The following is a 16,454-nucleotide window of genomic DNA, read 5'->3' on the forward strand; positions in this document are numbered from 1 at the left end:
ATCACTTGAGGTCAGGAGTTCGAGACCAGCCTGGCCAACATGGTGAAACCCTGTCTCTACTAAAAATACAAAATTAGCTGGGCATGATGGCGAGCACCTGTGATCCCAGCTACTCAGGAGGCTGAGGCAGGAGAATTGCTTGAACCTGGAAGGCGGAGGTGAGACAAGATCACGCCACTGCACTCCAGCCTGGGTGACAGGGTGAGATTCTGTCTCAAAAAAAAAAAAAAATTATTCAAAGGGATCATAGACCTAAAAGTAAAAGGCAAACTAGAAATGTCCTGGAATATATCATAGGAGAAAATGTAGGTTACCTTAGGTACGACGATAGCTTATAAATTTTTTTCACTCATTTAATTGTTAATATCTGTGGGCACATAATAGGTATTTATGGGGCACATGAGATGTTTTGATACAGACATGCAATGTCTGTATATTTAGTAGAGACAGGGTTTCTATGCTTTTTTACAAACCAATTATACTCTTAGTTATTTTTAATGTACAATTTATTGACTATAGTCACCCTGTTGTCAAATCAAAGGGCATATTTCGTCTTTCTAACTGTATTTTTGTACCCATTAACCATCCTTGCCTCCTCCCCAAACCTCCACTTACCCTTCCCAGCTTCTGGTAACGATCCTTCTACTCTCTATCTCCATGAATTTGATTGTTTTAATTTTCCACAAAGAAGTGAGAATATGTGAAGTTTCTCTTTCTGTATTTGGTTTATTTCACTTAACATAATGATCTCCAGTTCCATCTATATTGTTGCAAATGAGAGGATCTCATTCTTTTTATGGCCAAATAGTGCTCCATTGTGTGGATGTGTATATACTTTCTTTATCCACTGGTCTGTTGATGGACCCTTGGGTTGCTTCCAGATCTTGGCTATTGTGAACACTGCTGCAACAAACATGGGAGTGCAGATACCTCTTTGATATACTGACTTCCTTTCTTTTGGGTATATACCCAGCAGTGGGACTGTTGGATAATATGGTAGCTCTCTTTTTAGTTTTTTGAGGAACCTCCAAACTGTTTTCCCTAGTGGTTAATTGGTGGCTAATTTACATTCCCTTGGTAATGGCTTTTTAGATATAGCATAATAACAAAGCCATGATCCATGAAACAATAAATTGACAAGCTGGACTTTATTAAAATTTAAAACTTAATGCTCTGCAAATGACACTGTCAAGAGAATGAAATGACAAGCCACAGACTGGGAGAAAATATTTGCAAAAGACGTCTGACACAGGACTTCATCCAAAATAGAAAAAGAACTCTTGAAGCCAGGCATGGCTCCCAACAACTCAGGGGGCTGAGATGGGGGAGGATCCTTTGAGGCCGTAAGTTTGAGACCAGCCTGGGCAACCAAGCCAGACCCCCATCTCTAATAACAACGCTAAAATCTAAAAAAAAAACTTTTCTGAACTCTTAACACTCAGCAAAAATTAAAACCCAAGTAAAAGTGGTACCCAAAGACCATAATAAACACCTCACCAAAAGATATACAGATGGCAAATAAGCATCTGAAGAGATGGTTCACATCGCATGCCATTAGGGAACTGCAAATTAAAACAAGGAGGTGCAACTACACACCTGCTAGAATGGCCAGAATCCAAAACACTAACACCACCAGTTGCTGGGGAGGACATGAAGCAACAGGAACTCGCATCCATTGCTGGTGGAAATGCAAAATGGTGCAGCCACTTTGGAAGACAGGGTTTCACCATGTTGATCAGGCTGGTCTCAAACTCCTGACCTCGTGATCTGCTCGCCTCGGCCTCCCAAAGTGCTAGGATTACAGGCATGAGCCACTGCACCTGGTCTAAGAAATACCTGAGACTAGGTAATTTATTTAAAAAAAAAAAGGTTTAATTGACTCTGTTCTGCATGGCCGGGGAGGCCTCAAGAAACTTACAATCATAGCGGAAGGCAAAGCAGAAGTAGGCACCTTCACAGGGCGGCAGGAAGAAGTGAGTGAGTGCAAGCAGGGGAATTTCCAGATGCTTATAAAACCATCAGATCTCATAAGAACTCACTATCACAAGAACAGCATAGGAGAAACTGTCCCCATGATCCAGTCACTTGCCACCAGGTCCCTCCCAGCGACCTGGGATTACGGAGATTACAATTCAAAATGAGATTTGGGTGGGGACACAGCCAACCCATATCATTGGGCCTTAATGACACCTGCAGAATCCTTTCCAGCCCTTAATGTTTGACTGAGGGGTTGAGAGAAGCTGCAGTGCACCAGGGCCAGGAGTCTCAGGCATCTTGGGATCCACCGCCCAGCGTTTCCTCCATCCAGAAGGGCATGGGCCAGCCCTCCCTTCTCGCTTACCTGGTCAGGGTGGATGCTTCATCCCTCCATGTACTGTGTGCCAGGCCTCAGGAAAGTACTTCCCGTCTCTGAATGTCTGTCTCTGAATCAATAACATGGGGATGTCCACACATCCCACGCACAGTTCTGAAGACACAGTGTCCCACCCACTGGGAACCTCACCCCAACCCTGCACGCAGGTCCCAGTGAGTAGGCATTGCCACCTCTCTGCAATTTCTTGTCCCACTCACAGCACATGTCACCACCCGCCACTGCTGCCCTCCTCCCTCAGCTCAGGGGCTGATGGAGATGTACTGATGCCCCTCCTGATGGTCACTCGTGTTCAGACGTCCCACAGAGGTGGTGAGCCTGGGAGACATCCCCTCCTTTCCCCTCCCTTGATGTCTTTGAGGGAGGTGGAAGGCACGCAGCGCACTGTGGAGAGACCTTGCTGCTGAGAAGCACGTGGCACCTGTCATAGGCACCTCTGGCTGCTACAAGTTCCCGGGCATGGCGGCTGCAGGGTGGCAGCCAGCCCAGAAAGCCAGGATGGGCCAGGGAGGTGTGGCGGCCCACAGCAACTGCAAACCCCAGGAAAAGGAGGGCTTCTTCTGCTCTGTTGACTTGCTGTGAAAAAGGCCAGCTGGATACAAGCCTCCGACATGGAGATGTTAGAATTGCTCCACATGTTTTAATTCAGTGGTTTCTATCGGTGGAGTATTTACAGCAGTGAGGTCAGGAGTCCTGTCCAGTACACGGGGCACTGCTGCCGGCCAGCCCGAGAGGGGACGTCATAGTTTGCCCACTGGTCACGAATACGGAACGCTTGATGGGCACCTCAGTCCCAGGGAGGAGACCGCGGGAGAGGCAGCGGGACCAGGGGCCCGGCCTTCAGCAGCTTGCTCCGCACACTCAGGGTTCCCCGGCCCTCTGGCGCTGGAGAAGTTGGGTGGGTTGTGCATGCTGCATGGCCGGAGGCTCGGGGCCAAGGCCACCCTTCCGCACCCACCACTCTGGGAGGCTCCAGAGCGCGGCCCTGAGATCGTGCCACACTCACCCCTTGGAAAGGAGGCAAGGCCGCCCTGGACGGAGGCGACTCGGAGTCCCGGGAGGAAGGAACGGACACACCGGCCTCCCTGCGGAGGAGGGAAAACGTGGTCCCCGGTGGTATCAGGAAGAGGCAAGGCCACTGGTGGGGAAAACCAGGAGCCTCCACTGTGACTCTGAGCAGGGGACCAGGGCCGGAGGTGGGTGTGTGTGGTGTCTCAGGAGGGCGCAGGGCACAGCTAGTCTGAGGGAACCAGGGTGTGGGGCAGGGCCAGCCTGGCAGGCCGCGGTGCCTCTGACTGAAATGCTGTAGACAGAGCAAGACACTGCAGCTTTGCAGCTGCGGAGAGGTGGGCGCTGTTAATAGGCACAGAGAGACGCTGATACTGGCGTGTCCCCAGAAAAGCCAGGGTGCCCGACCTCCACAGAGTCTCTGGGAGCCGGAGAAGGTAGGGGTCTCGGTGTGGCCGGAGCGATTCACTGTCTGGCACCCACGATACCGGTCTCCTTTGCTTTCTTTCCATTTTGCAGCATGAGTGGGAAGGAATCCGAGCGCAGGAGGGAGGAGGGAGGCCCCGCAGAGCCGGGCCGGGACAGGCAGGGCGAGCCCAGCAGAAGCGCCGTCCTGAGGCCGCCGGATTCCGATCCAAGGCCCAGAGTGTCCGCGACAGAGCCGGGCTTCACCGAAAGCACACGCTCAGCGGCCTTCCCGGCGAGCGCGCAGCCCCGGTGAACCTATGGCTCAGCATTTTCAGAAGAAAGCCTGTCGGCATAGGCTTTCCGTGATTTCAAAGGAGACGCTTCCAAAACCAAGGTCTTGACCTAGATTTGGAAGCGATCCCTCCAGAGCTTACATTTGGAGACCGGTAGAGACCGGCCTGTTGGGACAACAGCCCCGAGGGCTACGCTGCGTGGACTAGGTTCCAGACGCTCTCTGAGGAGGCGCCTCCCGGCTAGTTCCTGAGCGCGCTAGAGAGGAGCGTGCGCCGCAGGTGCAGGCGCCGGGATCAGCCAGGGCAGAGATAGCAGTTCGCCGCGGGCGAGGGAGGGGCTGTGGGTGTGGCCGGGCGGGGGCGGGGTTAGGGCGCGGCCTGGGTGGGCCGTGACGGTGAGCGTGAGCTGGGGTATGCGTAGGGCACGGCCTAGGGGTGAGCACGACACAGGGGCGGGCCTTGGGTGGACGTAGAAGGCGTGGGATGGGAGGGGAGGGAGCGGGTGGGGAGAAGGGCGGGGCCATGGTATGGGTGGCAGGGTGGGCGGGGTCCTGGGTGGGTAGGGGAGGGCGGAGGGCGTGGGAAGCGATGGTTGGGTCCTAGGTGCGGGCGTGATAGTGGGGCTGGGACGAAGTGGGCGGGCCGTGGGTGGGCGCAGAAGGCGTGGGGTGGGGACAGAGGGCGTGTCCGGGCGAAGTGGTCGGCCTGAGACTGGGGTCTGTAGACACCCGCGTTGGGATCTGGGCGGGGCGATCGGCGCGGAAGGAGTGTCGGGCCCGGGGGCGGGAGCAGGGCGTCCAGCGGAGAAGGCAGAGGAGGGGAGATGCGGGATCCTCCAGGTAGCGCAGGAGCCCCTCCTGCTGCCGGAGCCCCGCGAGGGCGCAAGTGGAGGGCAGGAGCCCGGGCGGCGGAGGAGCGGAAGGGATGCTGCGTTGCCTTGGAGTGTCAGGGTGGGGGAGGAAAGACCAAGGGACCCACGTCCTTCGCCCCCGCCGCGGAATCCCGGGCCGGCGAGACTTCCGCAGCCTGCCCAGCGCCGGGGACCTAGGGCTTTGCAGGAGTCCGCCCGGGAGCTCTATCAGAGCGGGCGCCCTCCCCGCCGCTCCAAAGGTGGCTTGGGGCAGGTGGGGCGTCCCGGAGGGAATGGAGGGACCCTGCCTAGGGAAGGTGAGTCGTGTGTGCTCGGGTGTGTGTGCACTGCGTGGTGTGTGTACACTCAGGTGTGTGAGTGTAAGCGTGTGCACTGCGTGCTGTGTGTGCGCTCGGGTTTGCTTGTCTGGGCCGTATCCACTGGACACTAAGAACTCTGTTGCTTTCAAGCCCTCATTTGGGGACCATTCTGGATTTTTCACATTTCTTCCAGTCTGGCACATTCCTCCCCAAACACCGGCGTCTTCCCATGGCAGGAGGGATTTCGCTGCTTGTGGGGCTTCAGTGCTGAACCAGGCAGCCCTGAGCAGACCAGGACAGAGCTTCCCAAACCTGACCGGGAAGGAGCCCTGGTTGCATCTGGGATCCACGTGGTCGACAGAGAATCAGCTGGCAGCTCACCACCCCAGTGACTTCAGGGCAGCCCACCTTCCCCTGGCGCTCCTCAAACGAGCCAGGGAGTGGCCCCTGCTCAGACTCCCCTCCTGCCTCCCGGACCCTGCAGGCCTACCCGCCCCAGTTGCCCTTTGCCCTCCTGCAGCCTTCTGGGGGTGCTACATGTCTGAGGTCCAGTCTTCTGTCCTGCTCCTCCTGATGGGGGGTCTGGGCACTCTCCCTAATTCATCGCGAAGACTCTGACACCCAATGCCGGTCTTCAGGCCCCGGCAGATGCAGAGAAGTGGGCTTCACACCCACACCTGCCTGACCTCAGGTGCTGGCTCCTGCAGTCACAGCCCTGAGCCCCGGCCCTTCCAGGCTGTCTCCTGCTTGTCCAGGTGGGCATGAGCTGGTCAGTTCCTGGCCACTGCCCTTCAGACCCCATGCCAGGACTTTGGGTTGGGCTCTGAGCATGGCACTGGCCAGGCCTGGGTGCCTCCTTGAGCAGCTGAGGGCTGGGAGGGATGACGATGTGAGCGGCTATCTGGCTTTAGGCCCAGGCTGGCCACCTGGTGGCCATAGCTCTCACAGGCTGGGCCCCTGCTTCTCCTGGCTCCCCTCTTAGGGGCAGGAGACCCTCAGTGGCCTCACTGCGGACTGCTGGACAGGCCCTGTGTGGAGGCACCATCCGGGTCCGCCATGCCTCGTGGGTCAGAACATCCCTGTGAAGTGCATGGTGTTTTCTGTGGCTGCCACAGGAGGCTCTGGCCAGGGTTGCCCCCCACTGTGGCTCTCATTTTTTTCAAAGCCCAGCTCACCTCCTTCCTGAGCAGCCAATGCCTGCACAGAGCACAGAGCCAGGTGGATTAGGAACCCAGTTGATGAGAAGCAGAGGCCCTTGGTTTAAGCCTGATCTTGTGACAGACAGGAAGCAGAGACCCTCTAAGGGAGCTCAGGCTGCCCAAGGCCACCTGCCCAGCAGGCCCCACAAAGTTCTTCCACTCTAGGAGCACTGCAGCAAGGTGCCCTCTTAGAAACCAAAACAGATGGCTTGACCCCACTCAGGATCTGGAGTGGTCAACCCCTGAGTAGCCCCACTGGGCAAAACCATCTCTGCCCAAGGAAGGCATCCTTAACTCAATTTTTGCCTTTCCAGGTCTTCTCTGAAAGAGGCCAAACAAGTTTTTAAAAGTTTAAGAAAATCGAACAGAGGAGGAGAAAAATAAAGCCACAAATACGGAATCATGGAATAATGATTCCGTAATAATGGCCCACCATAATTGACGGGCCAATCCCTTTATCCAAGGCATGTGTTGTTTGTTTGTTTGTTTGTTTTGAGATGGAATCTCACTCTGTCGCCCAGGCTGGAGTGCAATGACATGATCTCGGCTCACTGCAACCTCCACCTCCCAGGTTCAAGTGATTCTCCTGCCTCAGCCTCCCAAATAGCTGGGATTACAGACACCCGCCACCACACATGGCTAATTTTTGTATTTTTAGTAGAGACTGGGTTTCACCATGTTGGCTAGGCTGGTCTTGAACTCCTGACCTCAGGTGATCCACCCACCTCGGCCTCCCAGAGTGTGGGGATTACAGGTGTGAGCCACCGTGCCCAGCCAAGACATGTATTCTTACGCTTGAGATAGAACAGGTCTACCAGCATTGAATAGAAATCAGGGAGTGCTCACTGTTTGGAAGAGAAGGCAGACAATGAAACTGGGTAGACAGGCGGCTGTGGAGCACGGCTCTGGCCTCTGAGATGCCTGGGGCCAAAGCCAAGGGTGGATAGATCTGTGTTTCTGTGCCTCACAGCATGAGCCTAGATAGGTGATGCTTCCTGGGAGAAGCAGGTTTAATCCAGGCACTGCTTTCTACAAAGAGCTGTTCTCAGAGGGCTTCTCTGAGGTCAAGGCAGGGTCTTCTGCCAAGGCATGCTGGCTGGGTGGGGTCCCAGACACCCACGGCTGCAATGAGATTTGCAGGAGATGCAGATCACCTCAGCCCAGTGCTCTTCATAACCTGTCCCAGTGTCTAGGAGCTCCATAACATTCATCCTGTGACCCTAACACTAACCCTGATCCTCTACCTAACACTGACCCTACCAGTGATCCTGACATGAACCCTGACCCTAACCCTCACTGTATCGCTGACTCTCACTGTGACACTGTGACCAAGACCCTGACCCTGACCCTAAGTCTAGCCCTAAACCTGATCCTAACACTAACACTGACCATGAACTTGACCCTAACTCTAACCCAGGCTCTAACCCTAACCCAGAACCTGACCTTATGATACTGATACCCTGATGCTGACGCTGACCATAACCCTAACCACGGCCCCAACCCTAACCCTGACCTTATGACCTTGATCCTAACCCTAACTCTGAACCTAACTATGACACTGACTCTAGTCCTGACCATAATTCTGATCCTACTGCTAACCCTAACCTTGACCCTGACCCCCCAACTCACACCCTGACCAGGACCCTAACCCTATGTTTGAACTAAATGTCTTCACGTATTAGGGATGTTTTAAGGTTCTTGTAAGTTTTGGATGCATCTTGCTGACTGGCATTATTTATAATTACAAACACAAGCAGCTATGATTGAGCTTTGCAGCAAATGTTTTCCTTCTCTTGACTTCTGGGTCAGTTTAATTAAAATGTGCTTTGCTGTAGAAGTCAAGCTTTTTAAAAAACCATTGAATTTATTGGACAAAACACAATATGTTGTAGCTGAGACCACACGGCCATTCAGAGTCCCAGATTTTGCATTTTTGTGTGTATCAAAACAGTCTTGTTATCCTTACTGCCTTTAGAAGTATTCTGCTTGACGTACATAAAAATGCATAATTCAAAATACTGATTTCATTTGATTCATTGCCAAAAGTAAGTTTGAAATCCACAAAACACATAGACACAGACGCACAGCAGCAGGCAGATGCTGAGAGACCGTCTCAGGCACATGGGATGCACACATAGACACACGGGGAAACACACACACACAGCATGTGCACGGAGCACCGTGATGCACAGAACATCTCAGAAAGTAAATATGGAGTTACCAGAAGGTCAGGCTGCTTCCTCAGGTGAAGCACAGAACCCCCCTGCAGGGGCCCTGGGATCTCATTTGTGAGCAGTCCAGGAGAGAGGCCCTGGCCCAAGCAGGCTCCCTCCAGAGGCCTCAGAGGTCCTGTGGTGCTTACCCTGCAGCCAGGCTCCAGTGCCCCAGATCTCCATGCTTTGTAATCTTCAGTGTCTGGGCCGTCAGAGGCTGTCCTCTTGGGGCCAAATGTGATGTGGGGATCACAGCGGGTACTTTGAGGAGGGGCAGGGTTCGCATTTGGAAACCCCCCAGCACACACCGTGTCCAATCTCCTCCCTGTGTCAGGACAGAGGAAGGCTTCGTGGCCCAGAGGCCTGTCCAGGCTGGGGCACCACGTGGTCTTTGGCATGTCTCTCCCTCCACAGGCCTCCATTTCCCCATCTGTGCAGTGGGGATGTCAGTGGCCCAGCAGAGGGAGCTGCTGCTGCTCAGGCCCTTGTGTGTGAGTGTCCAGCATCCGGTGGAGGGGCAGGGCCGAGGGTCTGAGCGGGGCTCCGGAGACTCCCAGGGCTGTGTCCTCGACCTCTCCCACTGTGAATGCTGAGAGCCACACGGACCCCGCAGCTGAGGCTGGGTGTCTGCTGGCTGTGTTTGGGGAAGCCCAGAGCCTGCAAACTGCCCAGCCAACCTCAGGCCACAGAAACCTAGCCTGGGGAGGGGATCCTGGGTTGCTGCCCCAGCTGGAGGCAACTCAGGGACACACAGGCCCCAGGGGTTGACCACAGGCTCCTAAGCCAGGGCCTTAGCCGATCATAGGTGCTCCAGGGGCCTCTGCTCCAGAGCATGGGTCTGGGGGCCGAAGCCCTCCACCTCAGGGCTGTGCCAGGCCTCGCAGGGGTCAAGGGCCTCTGTGGCATCTCTGGCAGGCACAGCTCACCCCAACCCATGGCAAACGCTCTGCTGGAGACAGAGGCACAGCCTGATGTGGGTGATCCCCCTGCATGGGGCTGTCTCCCTGCCCCAGGGGCCTGTGCTCACGGGGGTGCAGGGTCCCATAAACTTCCCAGGGTAGATCCCACACCAGCAGGAGCCTCTTCCAAGGAGGCTGGGAATCAGGGCCTGGGCCCCTCAAGGGTCCTGGGAAGTCCTGGTCACTCCAGCATGACCTCCTGCACAAGTGACCGAGTGTGCCACCCACTGCTCTCCCGATGCTGGGCCAGGGCAGCCCAGCGTCCAGCCAGCTGCACGGAAGAGGGGTTGGGAGAGCAAAGCTGGGGCCACTCAAGTCAGGGCTGGGCTGCCCCAGGGTCCTGGGGACTTCTGCCCTTCCATTTTGCTTGGCAGGCCCTGTGGTGCTAGGGGATGGGAGGTGGCCTGAGGGGCTATCTTCTCGAATGCCCCAGAGCTCGGAGCCTACTGTACTAGGATCAGCCAGTACTTGGCCCTGGGAGGAAGACAGGCAGCCCTCATGCCTTCCGAGGAGGCCTGAGCCAAAAGCCAGCATCCCTGGGAAGCCAGGCCATGGGAGGAGACCTCTCTCCAAACAGGTCTCCTGCTGGAAGCCACATCCCAGCCGCACTTCCCAGGAGCACCCCCAACCCTCTGGGGCCAAGAGGAGTCAGGAGCCATGCTGCCTGCGGCTGCTGGGCTGGAATGTGGGATGAGGGACTGGGATCAGGTTTCCTCCCCTGCCTGACTTGCTCATTTCAGGAGGGGAGCTGGGCCCTACTCTAATCAGGACCAGCTGTGCTGGCTGGGGCAGTGGGGGATGTGCCTGCGGGGAGAGCAGGGCCCTGCACTCCCTCCTGGCTCCCAGGAAATCCCCAGGAAGCTCTTACGGTGGGAGAAACTGAGGCCTGGGGTGCGGAGCTGCAGCACACCCCTGTCCAGCCACACAGGGCCCTGCCCTGAGAGAAGCTGGCTGCCCCAGCTTCCCCAGCACCCAGTGCCATCAGAGCTGGTTCTGTGCCTCTTGGCAGCAGGGGGCAGGGGCATCGCCCACTGGGATGCTCCTCAGGCCAGCTGCAGAGGGCCGTCCCAGGAACACCACAGCTGTGGCGAAGGGAATTTCATACTGGGAGTCCCCCGGCACCCCAGCCATTGCAGAGGGAGGATCTAGCCATGTCTGGGCTGCTGGGCCAAATTCCACCACACCAGCTTGGGCACAGGACCAATGCCGTGGGCGGCCACGGTTCTGCAGGAGCTGGAAGTCAGGCTGGCCTCCAGTCAGGGAGCCGAGGTGGGTGGGCCCACTGGGTGCTGGGGAGGAGACAGAGATCAGTTCCACTTTGGCTGAGACTTACAGAGAGGCTGGGCCCTGGACTGGGGGATCACAGAGGGTGAGAGGGGCACTGTGGCTGGCTTAGGGCTGAGGGGTGGTGTGGCCCTGGCAGGAGGGTCCCTGGCAGGACACAGAGGGTAGCTGGGAAGGTCAGGCATTGGGGCAGGGGCTGCAGGGCCCAGCTCCAAAGGAAGCAGTGTGCTCAGACACCTGCGCTGCAGACCCCAGGGGCTTCTCTAGGCAGGGATCCTCCAGGCCACCCAGCAGCCTCACACCGGGCCTCACACTGCTATTCTCCTATGAGGGGCAAAGAGGGTTGGAGGAAGACACCTTGGGACAGGCCCAGCTGTGGGGAGGGGCAGCAACACACAGGCGGGGCTGGGCCCCAGGGCAGGTCCCTTCTCGATAGACCAGGCTGCCTTCCAAGCCAGCGGGCAGCACAGGCACCGCAGCCTCGCCAGGGCCCCGGCAGGTGTCCTCCCACGACCTCCTGAACTCCTCCTTCCCTCAGGAGGTGCCCCCAACCCCTCCTTCCCACAGGAGCCACCCTCCCCAGCCCCGCCTTCCCTCAGGAGCTCCCCCCACCACCCCCGGCTTCCCTCAGGAGGTGCCCCCCACCCCCTCCTTCCCTCAGGGGCTCCCCACACTAGTTCCTCCTTCCCTCAGGAGCTCCCTCCACCACCCCCTCCTTCCCACGGGAGCTCCCCCCACCGCCTCCTTCCCACGGGAGCTCCCCCCACCCCCTCCTTCCCACGGGAGCTCCCCCCACCCCCTCCTTCCCACGGGAGCTCCCCCCACCCCCTCCTTCCCACGGGAGCTCCCCCCACCCCCTCCTTCCCACGGGAGCTCCCCCCACCCCCTCCTTCCCACGGGAGCTCCCCCCACCTCCTCCTTCCCACGGGAGCTCCCCCCAACACCCTCCTTCCAGGGGAGCTGCCCCCACCCCCTCCTTCCCACGGGAGCTCCCCCCACCCCCTCCTTCCCACGGGAGCTCCCCCCACCTCCTCCTTCCCACGGGAGCTCCCCCCAACACCCTCCTTCCAGGGGAGCTCCCCCAACCCCCTCCTTCCCACGGGAGCTCCCCCCACCTCCTCCTTCCCACGGGAGCTCCCCCCAACACCCTCCTTCCAGGGGAGCTCCCCCAACCCCCTCCTTCCCACGGGAGCTCCCCCAACCGCCTCCTTCCCACGGGAGCTCCCCCAACCGCCTCCTTCCAGGGGAGCTCCCCCAACCGCCTCCTTCCCACGGGAGCTCCCCCAACCCCCTCCTTCCCACGGGAGCTCCCTCCACCACCCCCTCCTTCCAGGGGAGCTCCCCCAACCCCCTCCTTCCCACGGGAGCTCCCCCAACCCCCTCCTTCCCACGGGAGCTCCCCCCAACACCCTCCTTCCAGGGGAGCTCCCCCCAACACCCTCCTTCCAGGGGAGCTCCCCCAACCCCCTCCTTCCCACGGGAGCTCCCCCAACCCCCTCCTTCCCATGGGAGCTCCCCCAACCACCTCCTTCCCACGGGAGCTCCCCCAACCTCCTCCTTCCCTCGGGAGCTCCCTCCACCACCCCCTCCTTCCCACGGGAGCTCCCCCCACCCCCTCCTTCCCACGGGAGCTCCCCACACCCCCTCCTTCCCACGGGAGCTCCCCCCACCTCCTCCTTCCCACGGGAGCTCCCCCAACCCCCTCCTTCCCACGGGAGCTCCCCCAACCTCCTCCTTCCCACGGGAGCTCCCCCAACCCCCTCCTTCCTCAGGAGCTCCCCTACCCCTTCCTGGCCTCTGGTGCAGAGCAGACCTGGGGCTCTGGTCTGAGGGGGGGCCTTGGTGGCCTGGGACCTGGGGACACTCTGGGAGCTCCTTGCACACAGGAACATGAGCTTTAGCGCCTCAGCAGGGCCCCTGGTGTAGGAGCAGAGCTGCTTCCCAGGGGTTGTATCTCAGCTGGACACGGGGACTCAGCTCTGCTGGGATTTGGACTGTGGGCACTGTGTGGCCTTTAGAGCTTCTAGCCCATCCTGAGGGAGGCCAGTGACTGGTAAGACATTCTGGGCTCTCAGAGCCTGCACGGCTCAGGGACAGGTATTCTGGCCTAGAGGTCAAATACCAAAGCCCCTCACAACTTATCCATACACCATCCACCCATCCAATGCAGGGGTTTATCAGTGGTCTCACATACAGGGCACAGTTGCCACAGGGCTGCAGAGTTGGGTGGACAAACCCCTCAACATTCCCATTCCTCTCTCAAAGTCCTTCCAAACAGAAGCCACTGTCACCCACAGGGCCTGATCTAGAACTCCCTGCTAACCCCCAGGCCCGCTCTAGAACTCCCTGCACCCCCAGGCCCTCTCTGGAACCCCCTGCCATGTACCTGCAATGTGCCCTGCATGGTGCATGGTGGGCTGGTTACTCACAGCAGCTGCCCAAACTCCCCTTGGGCCTACTGCCGGCCCCACCCACAGTCCCATCGCCTCCTGGACACAGCCCTCTCCAGCCTCATCTGTCAACAGGGAGCCCTGATGGGCTGCAGAGCAGGAGGAGGTGGGTCCCTGAGGAGTGCTTGGACGACCCCAGGGGTGGCTGGTGGTATGGGCTGGTGGTAGACCTGACGAAGCATGTTCTATGTAAGGGGCTGGGTGGAGGTGTCAAGTGCACCTAACTCAAAAAGTCTGGAATTGTGCTCAGTGACCAGGGGGCCTAGCCCAGGATGTCTCTGTAGCAAACCCCATCATCCCAAGAGAGATCCAGGAGCACCTCCCATAATCCTTCCTCCAAAGGGACCATGAAACCCTCCAGCATGCAGCTGCTCCCACCTCACCCTCCTGGGGTTGGGAATGTACCTTCTCACCCCACCTCGAGGCCTGGCCTGCTGCAGCCCCCATTCCCCCTTGGCTCTGTCGAGCATCCGGGCTTCAGGCTGTCCCAGCTCAGACCAGCCTCTCCTCTGCCTCAGTTTCTTTGTCTGTGATGGCCTTACAAGCTTCTTTCTGCCCAGCTGAAAATGGGGTGGCATATGGTGAGTGGCCAGCAGACACCCAGGATGGGTCAGGTGGCTCCAGACACAGTAGGGGTGGTGCCAGGACCACAGCCTCACTTCTCCAGCATCCTCCGTCCACAGACAGGAAGCCCTGGGCAACCCAAGTAGCTGCTGTGGCCTGGGGGCCCCAGGACCACTGACCCCACTCCACTCTTCCACACAGGTGGGGGCTGTGAGAGCCTCGAGAGAAAGAGGACACAAGAGGAAGGTGGGTGCGGTGATGGCTCAGGGACCACCTGCAGCTCCAGCTGGCCTGGATAACGGCAGGGTCTGTGGGGCAATGGCCCTGCTACAGGACTGGGGCCGCTTCGCTCCTGAATGCTCACCTGCCCAGGTAAGTTTACACAGAAGCCTCCTCACCCACCCACAAGAAAGAAGCAGATGTCCCTGTGAGGGTAGGGGTGGGTACAAAATCACAGATGACTGTAGGAAATTTCCAAGGAGATGAAAACATTCTGTGTCTTTGCTGGGGAGATAAACACAGGTGTGAGTAAATTTGTAGAATATCATTAAACTGTACCCAAAGAATGTATGCATTTCAAAGTATGTGATTCAAAAAGGCAGTAGAAAACAAATCAATTAAAAGGGTAAATGTGGGCCGGGTATAGTGGCACATTCCTGTAGTCACATTGCTTTGGGAGGTGAGGTGGGAGGATGGCTTGAACCTGGGAGTGGGAGGATGCAGTGAGATGTGATCACACCACTGCACTCCAGCCTGGGTGACAGAACAAGACCCTGTCTCAAAAAAAAAAAAAAAAGCAGGAGGCAGAAGGGAGGCAGTAAATTCACCCACATATTTGAGTCTAATTACCTGGCCAGTGGCATAAGGGGAAGAGCCAGACTACAGCACCCAACAGATCCAGAAGGTGACCGTGATCCAGATTCCTTAGCGACTTCTGTGACCCAACACAACTGGATTCTTGTAATCGCTAACAAAATCCAAAGGAATGAGGATGACATATTCACTAGATGGAACATGAAGACACAAAGAGAAGAGAAATGCCCCTTTTGGACCTCTGTGATCACTGTGGTGGGACCAGGGCCATGTGGCTGCGTTGCTTTCTCTCTGGGCCATCCCTCAGAGGGACCTGGGTCCTGGGAGCTCTGGCTTCAGTGGAGCCATGCGTGATGCTCTAGGCCTGTCCGGCTTTGAAGCTTGGGAGGCATCTAAGATGCCACAGGATCTTCGTGCCTCTGAGTGGGGCCTTGCTGGGCAGCTGTGCACCTGGACAGCAGGGTGTCTTCCATTTCTGGCAGTAGGCTCTGTGGATCCCATTCACTTCTAACGTGAAGGCTGTGTGACTCTCCCTGACCCCAGATTCTGAGATTCAAGCCAGTTTGTGTGATAGAGGGTCACACGAGACATAGAGATCACAAGGCATGTGTCCTAACACCGTGTAGGGTCCGTGTAGGCAGCTCTCTTGCCGTGTGCCTGCCGATCATGTGGAAGATGCCCAACACGTGGCATCTGCTGCAGGTCCAGCTGGGCGAATTTTGCTGAATCCAGGTAGACACCACACCATGGGAGATTGCACCAGGTCTTCAAAGATTACAGACACAAGCAGGTGGCTTGCACCAAACTCTCTGGAAGACTCTGGAGATGACGTGGCCATTGTCAAGATGAGGACCTTGAAGACGGATTTGTCCCTGTGGTCTGTTAAAACAGAGACCATAGACTGACAGAACAAACTTTTTGTGGCAGAAGGTGCCAAATTGTAAGCAAAACCTAAGACCATGCCAGGCAAGGAGTTAAGTCACACAACCCTACACTTAAAGAATAAACTGTGTTCTGGCTGTGCTACAAGGGTTTTCTTTTTTTCCAGCAGCCAAACAAGCACTGGCCTCGAGCTAAGAAACATTAAGACAATTGCAGTTCATCCAGCTCACAGAGGCTGACTCTCCGACCTCCTGCTCCACCAGCCATGACTGCAGCGTTCAATGGATGGGACACTGACTTCAGGAGCTTTCTCCTGATGAGAGACCATGACTACGAACTGGTTCTGGCCAGTTTACAGAGGCTGTGCATTTCCACACCATCATGTCCGTGCTTCACCTTTTGATATCTAGAGCCTAACTGTAGCACATTTAAATGTTAAGTCTCGACCCCAAAGTGAACATGCACTGTATGTTACATGCATGTTTGTTCAGTATGCATGTGTGTGTCCCCCCCCACCGCAAGAATTTGTGAATCTTCATAGTTCCTCCTATAACCTGTCCAGTATGTATGCTTGTCCAACCATTCAGTGTCTTTGTTTTGAAATGACTAGGTACCTGCAGGGAGCTGCAGCTGTAGTACTCAGAATCCCCGTTGCCCTTCAACCTCCCCAATCATGACATCTTATCTAACTGTAGAGTACAATGCAGACAACTTTACTGCAGACCTTATTCAGTTTTCGGCCTTTTTTAAAACCTTCGTCCTTGCGTGTGTGTGTGAACACATCTAGTTCTATGCCACTGGATCCTGTGTGGAGATTCTTGGAACCACCACTGCCACCAG

This window comes from Gorilla gorilla, chromosome 1, assembly GCF_029281585.2.
Source record: "Gorilla gorilla gorilla isolate KB3781 chromosome 1, NHGRI_mGorGor1-v2.1_pri, whole genome shotgun sequence".
Classification (NCBI taxonomy): domain Eukaryota; kingdom Metazoa; phylum Chordata; class Mammalia; order Primates; family Hominidae; genus Gorilla; species Gorilla gorilla.